The sequence below is a fragment of the Balaenoptera borealis genome, assembly GCF_965194805.1.
Source record: "Balaenoptera borealis genome assembly, chromosome: 17".
Taxonomy (NCBI): domain Eukaryota; kingdom Metazoa; phylum Chordata; class Mammalia; order Artiodactyla; family Balaenopteridae; genus Balaenoptera; species Balaenoptera borealis.
This window is the reverse complement of record NC_138876.1, coordinates 17,177,003-17,182,274: the sequence shown is the minus strand read 5'-3', so window position 1 is coordinate 17,182,274 and position 5,272 is coordinate 17,177,003. Positions and strand designations below refer to the sequence as shown.

Sequence of the window (5,272 nt, the reverse complement as noted above, 5' to 3'; positions counted from 1 at the left end):
CTCAGCACATATACTAAAATTGGAATCACAAAGGCGTTTATCTGGGGAATCAACCACATGAATAATCTCAGAGATCCCTAGGATATCTTTACTGTGCTCAGTTAGATGATAAACAACGTCTTGTCCTTAACAGTGGTATTGGGTGTTTTTCTTTCTTTCTTTTTTCTTATTTTCTTGGAGTATAGTTGATTTACAACGTTATGTTAATTTCTGCTATACAGCAAAGTGATTCAGTTATATATACATATTATTTTTCATATTCTTGTCTTTTATGGTTTATCACGGGATACTGAATATAGTTCCCTGTGCTATACAGTAGGACCTTGTTGTTTATAAATCCTATATATACTAGTTTGCATCTGCTAATCCCAAATGCCAAGGGGGAAGGGTGTGAGGGAGGGAAGGACTGCAATATTGAAAGAGCAGGGATGAACACAACTTCTTTTATCAGTAGGTGCCTTGAAAAAGAGTCATTCTATGCAGTAATTTTTGTGTAGTCATCCAAATTTCCTTACTTTTGGTACTCTAGAGGCATCCTGTTCTTTTGTTATTTAAAGTCCTATAGAAATAAAAGTTTCCAAGCAGAAAAGTCAACTTCTCACACTGATTTATTCCCAGGCCCTGATACTGACTTACTATATGGTTCATTTGTACTAAATGACAGTCTGGTGAGGTTACAGCTAGTGTGTTACATTTTCTCCAGTTGGTCAGTGAATTAAATCAGAAGAAAACACAATTTCTACTAGCAGACTACAATCCACAGATGAAGCTTATCTTTCTTTTGCTTGATTTACCCTAACAGTGGCAAAAGTGATGAGTCCCTCCAATTAGTGACTGTGTTTGTTTATTTGCTTTTCTGAGTGAATTAATAAGCTTTGCAATTGTCTATATCTTTTTCTCCCTTACTGTAAACTCAATGAAAGAAAAGGTTTTGGCTTGATTCCCATTAGAACACCAACACCAGACACAATACCTGCAAATAATAGATGCTCAGTCAATATGTTGAAGGAAAGAATTATGAACAAGAAAAGCTGATTTTTTTTTTTTTGAAATCTGATTTCTTGAACGCTCATTAGAGCACTATGGTATAGTCAATTAGCCTTGAACTAGAAATCAAATATTCAGATTCAAGGCACTATCCCATCCATTTTCATTATCTATCCTTTCATAAATCTTGAAAGCTCTGAGACTCAATTTCCCTACTTGAAAAATGAGCAGAAATCAATCTGACCAGCTAATTCTACTAAGACCTGGAGACTCTATCTAGATAAAGCCAATGAAAGCACTGTGAGTTTTAAGCTGCTGTATAAATGCGTGATCAGACATGGCGTGTCACACTGACATCAATCAGGGAAATAATTTACAAAGTGAGTGGGAAGTGTCAGGAGGTGGAGAATGCTTAATTTGCCAGAATTCTCAGGGCAGTATGGTATATAGTTGGAAAAAACATTTGATAAGCTACATGAGCTGTAAGTGCAATCCCTTACCACTCCCATTCATGTTCCACTTTCAAATAATGCCCAATAAAACTTTCTTGTAAGAAGAAGTTCTCCACTGGACTTCCCTGGTGGCACAGTGGTTAAGAATCCGCCTGCCAATGCAGGGGACACAGGTTCGAGCCCTGGTCCAGGATCATGCCACGGAGAAACTAAGCCCATGTGGCACAACTACTGAGCCTGTGCTCTAGAGCCCACAAACCACAACTACTGAGCCCACATGCCATAACTACTGAAGCCCGCGTGCCTAGAGCCCGTGCTCCGCAACAAGAGAAGCCACCGCAATGAGAAGCCCGCGCACCGCAACAAAGAACAGCCCCTGCTCGTCGCAACTAAAGAAAGCCCACATGCGGCAATGAAGACCCAACACAGCCAAAAATAAATAAATAAATAATTAATTAATTAAAAAAAAAGAAGAAGAAGGTCTCCACTTAATTGCAGATCTTTCGAATATAGAGTGCAGTATAAGTATGGAGCCAGAGGTGTGTTGCTTGAGGCACAGAGGGTGAATTTTTTTCTACAACTTTCCCTAGAAATTAATCAAAGAGACAAAATTTTATTTCTTTAATGTAAAACTTTGAGATGATGCCTGCCTACCAGAGATACCAAATTAAAAGGCTGCCTGGGATGTACACATATTGTAATGGTCCATCCTCATATATAACCATGTCAGAATCATATTGGACTATATCAGACCTAAAGAAAATCTCATCTTTGTTCCATAAAGTCAGAATATATTAATGTAGGTGAGACCAAGCTCAATCTTCTTAGCCAAAAAGTTAATCTCACATAGCAATGTGGGGACAAACCCGGAGCCAAAACCCAGTATTCTACCTCATGCCGTACGAAATGTTTTTCAAGTGATTATATTTTAAGTATTGATTCAAAAGCATTGAACAGATCAGTTCTTTGTACCATGTTTTTCCATTCCTTTTTTCCAAATGGATGGCCTACATTTAAACTAGGCTGATGAAAACTGGTAACAGCTTGCTAATGGATGTCAGAATCTTAGCTCATTTTATTCAAGTGTCCCTTCATTTATTCCTTAATTCATCAAACATGTATTAGATGCCTAAATGGTCCAAGCATCTGGAGTTGCATAGGGAATTACAGTAAATACAAACAAACATTGTGTGTATGTGTGATCTGAAATGTTTACTAGTTACGGTCTGAGATAAGAAACATACCAATAAGTAAAACATTTGGCTCTTGGGCTAATTTCCAAGACAAGGTCAAAAAAATGTCTATTTTCTGTGTTCCCTCTTCACAACTGTGTTGAATCTGGAATATAAAGCCACTAGAGATTTGACCGCAGTATTTCATTTCTCTTATACAAATTCAATAGAATACTGACATTCAAATTATGCCTACTCTCATCTTGATACATTTCCAAGATTACCTGAAAACTTTAAAACAGTTTGAAACAGACTCTCCAATACATTAATTAATTCATTCAGCAAACATTTACAATACCCATCATGCGTCTGTCACAGTGAATAAGTACTGGGGGGTTAAAACACAAATGAGGCTGCTCCAGAAGAACTCATTATTTGTAAAAAATATGGCTAACCTAACTTAGAATTGACTATATGACTACAAAGATAAAATTGGGAGGATGCTTTGAAATACGTTTCTATGGCTGTGAAAAATTTTTCCAAGATCTTTGGCCCTCCTTACAATTTTCCTCCCTAGCAGCTTATTTTCTAATACGTCTTCTACCTTTCCCCTTCTCCTTCTCCTTTCTCTTCCCCTTCCCTCTCCCCTTCCTCCTCCTCCTCTTCTTCTCCTTCTCCTTCTTCTTTTTCTGCTTCTTCTTCTTCTCCTCCTCCTCCTCCTTGTCCTTCTCTTCTTCCTTCTTCTTTTCTTTTTTTAATGGATGACCCTCTATGTCTATGACTATATATGAACTGGACTTTCATCTGACTGAGTAGTTTTAGATCTTTGTTTCTAGAATTCTTTAGAACTTTCCATGGAGACTCCTTGGGGATGACTAATCCAGTGGCATTCCAGGCTCACTTTCATCACCTGATCTCTGGCAGCTTCACAAAGAACTGTTATTTAAATTGGGGCTTTGAGAAAGATTTCATCTGAAAAAAGAGTTCTTAGACATCTTTAAATTTTAAAGTCTCTTTCTTGTCTAATTTTCACCTTTGGAGGATAAACTGAGGCAAACAGAGGAGAAGTGATAGTATCAGTACTATATAGCTACATATATAGTAGTTATAGAGAACTATATTTGAACATGGGTCTTTCATTCTCAGATGCTCATCCCTTTAGGTTATTCCAGGCAACAGTTCTCCTCTGCCATGTTGCCTACTGTAGAGGAAGAAATCTCTGTCTGGAATTGTAATGACAAGAGTGTCACCATGTGCTGTGTGTTTCCCCTCAAGTGTAGACTTAACTACTCTTAACCTTCTTTTAGCTTTAATCAGAAACACTCTGTCCATAATTTTCAAAATGTAATTCAATTTAGAAGACATGAACTATGAATTTACTAAATTGACTATGCTAGTCTTGTAAACACTAGGTTAAAGTATATATATAATCTTTGAAAAGGAGTTTCTTATCAACTTCTTTAGGGATTGGGGACACAGACATGCATACATTTTCAGTGAAACCAGATCTATATTAGTGTCTTGTTGTTATGAGTTGAATTGTGTCCCTCAAAAGACATGCTGAAGTTCTAACCCCCAGTATCTCATAAAGTGGCCTTATTTGGAAATAAGGTGATTGCAGATGTGACTTATGAATTAAAGTGAGGTCATATTGGAATAGGGTGGGGCCCTAATCCAACATGATTGGTGTCCTTATAAGAAGATGGCCATGTGAAGACACAGAGAAACAGGGAGAACACCGTGTGAAGATGGAGGCAGAGATTGGAGTGATGCACCTATAGTCCAAAGAATACAAAAGACTGCCAGCCATCATTAGAAGCTAGGAGAACGTCATGGACTAGATTCTCCCTCAGAGTCCTCAGAAGAAACCAAACCTGATCTTGACTCTCAAATTTCAGACTTCTAGCCTCCAGAACTGTTAAACTATTGTTTTAAGCCACCCAGTTTGTGGTATTTTGTTATGGCAGCCACAGGAAACTTATACACATGCACAAAGTTCACAGATGAGGAAGCCATTATCAACCTTGCCATGTGTCTGGCACTCTGCTGGGGGAAGGTGACATTTGAGTTGGGCACTCAGGAGGAAGTTGGAGTCGGCCAGAGAGAAAAGGGAATATGTGTGTTTACAGCACAGAAGAAAGCAGGAGCAAAGGACAGGATTTGGAAAGGTCTTTTGGTGTTTGAGTAATGCTGAGTAGCTCTGTATAGCTCCAGTGTGGAACATAAGTTGCTTGGTGCTTGGGCAAAGACTGATGCAATGCCCTTTTGCAACAAGAGAGTTTACTTAAATCAAGAAAAACTTCAAGTTTTGGAATCACTGTGTGTTTTTGTCTCTCTCTCTCTCTCTCTGTGTGTGTGTGTGTGTGTGTGTGTGTGTGTGTGTGTGTGTGAGTTTAAATATGTACTTATCCCCAGATGGTTTTTCTTTCTTTCTTTTAATTTCTTTTTAATTATGGCAGCTATTCTCCAAACATGTTTTTGTTTATCTCAAACTAAGTATACAGTTTCAACATATGGAGCATATTTTGTTTTACTTCAGTTTATCTTAAGAAATCAGCTTTCCTAACTCTTGTTGGCAGTGAACCCAAATGATTTCTTACTTTTTCTTTCCCTCTCTACTTTCTCCTCTTTTTTCTTTTCTCTCAGTTACAATTTATCTCG

At 37.9% G+C, this 5,272-nt stretch overlaps 1 pseudogene across 1 annotated transcript in view; it reads right to left on the bottom strand.

Annotated features, from left to right (window-relative positions):
- LOC309614645 (metalloendopeptidase OMA1, mitochondrial pseudogene) overlaps window positions 1-1,500 on the bottom strand; it is a 28,379-nt pseudogene extending 26,879 nt beyond the window's left edge. The window contains exon 1 of the transcript in view: window positions 1,488-1,500. The product of the transcript in view is annotated as a metalloendopeptidase OMA1, mitochondrial pseudogene (transcript). The remainder of the gene's footprint in view (window positions 1-1,487) is intronic.
- Window positions 1,501-5,272: the final 3,772 nt, after the last annotated feature.